This window comes from Echinops telfairi, unplaced genomic scaffold (assembly GCF_000313985.2).
Source record: "Echinops telfairi isolate 266 unplaced genomic scaffold, ASM31398v2 ScPeMD7_70;HRSCAF=299, whole genome shotgun sequence".
Taxonomy (NCBI): Eukaryota; Metazoa; Chordata; class Mammalia; order Afrosoricida; family Tenrecidae; genus Echinops; species Echinops telfairi.
In genome coordinates this window covers 57225513-57226786 of record NW_022103968.1, presented here as the reverse complement: position 1 = coordinate 57226786, position 1274 = coordinate 57225513, and positions in this window count along the sequence as shown.

The following is a 1274-nucleotide window of genomic DNA, read 5'->3' as shown; positions in this document are numbered from 1 at the left end:
AAAAGTTCAGACCTTATAATGGTCTCTTATCAGGTTTTAGTGGAAAAAATAAGAGTGATTTTGGAGTTAATCATAAAGCATTGTTTTTATGTAGTGGTCTGCAAAATTTTTTATGGTATAAATAAAGCTGTTTGGAAGAACTGACCAGAGCATCTCTCGTGTCTGTCTCATCTGTGTTCGCTGACTCCACACCTCCTTCAGGTATCTAGTTCAACCCTCCCTCCTGGAGCTGGACTCTGCCAAGTGGCGCCCCCAACAGGGACCTGAAGTTAATCTTTTCTCATTTTCGGTGTGGATAGGACTTCACCTAGGGTACTGCAGACCCCCTGGCGCAAGGCAACCAGGTAAGTAGAGCTGAACAGATAAAGAACTTGAGAAGTATGGGCCACAGTGAGTAAGGAGAGATGACTGTTTGTAGAAATTCTTAAAGGAAAAGTGGTCTGTTTGTCGACACATCAGATAACAGGGTTTTTTAATTTTGTCCAGCGATGCAGTCCATGGTTTCCTGAAGAAGGTACCATTAGTTTAGATACATGGACTAAGGTAGGGGAAGAATTAAAAGAATACTATAATGAACATGGACCTGAAGAAATCCCTGCAGAAAATTCTCCTTATGGAGCTTAGTGAGAGATTTCTTAGACCCCTTACAAGAGGTTACTCAGCTTTCCAAGAAACTTTCTTTGCAAGATGAGAAAACACCTCTAAAGACGGAGCAAGCGGAGAGGACACAGATTGATACTGTTGACACTGACTCAGGGGAAAGTGATGATAAACTTTGGCCTGAAGATGAAGCAGACTTAGAAGCAGCAGCTGCCTGATATCATGACAATGATTGGGATTTACCCTTGGTTCACTCGAAAGGTCATTGTAAAAAACTCCATTATGGCTTGATGAATAATTTGACAATTAAATCTAAAATTAAGAAGTCTAAAGGCTGGCCTCCACCCCCGCCTCCCTTGGGTTTCGGCTTTCAAAAGCCCTACCTTGTGTCAAAAATATGTAAGTGCAGCCTTGCAGTCAATTAGGGATAAGTATTTAGAAGCTTATGTTATCCATTATGTGGATGATATTCTTTTGGCTCATCAAAAACCGTGGTATATTGCAAGAAATTTTACAAGATACTATAATGACTTTAACTCAACAGGGACTAAAAATATCCCCAGAAAAAATACAAACAGAACCCCCTTTTTCTTATTTGGGGAGGAAAATATTGGGAGAGAAAATAATTACTCAACCTATAAATTAAGGAAGGGTTCGTTAAAAACCTTAAATGA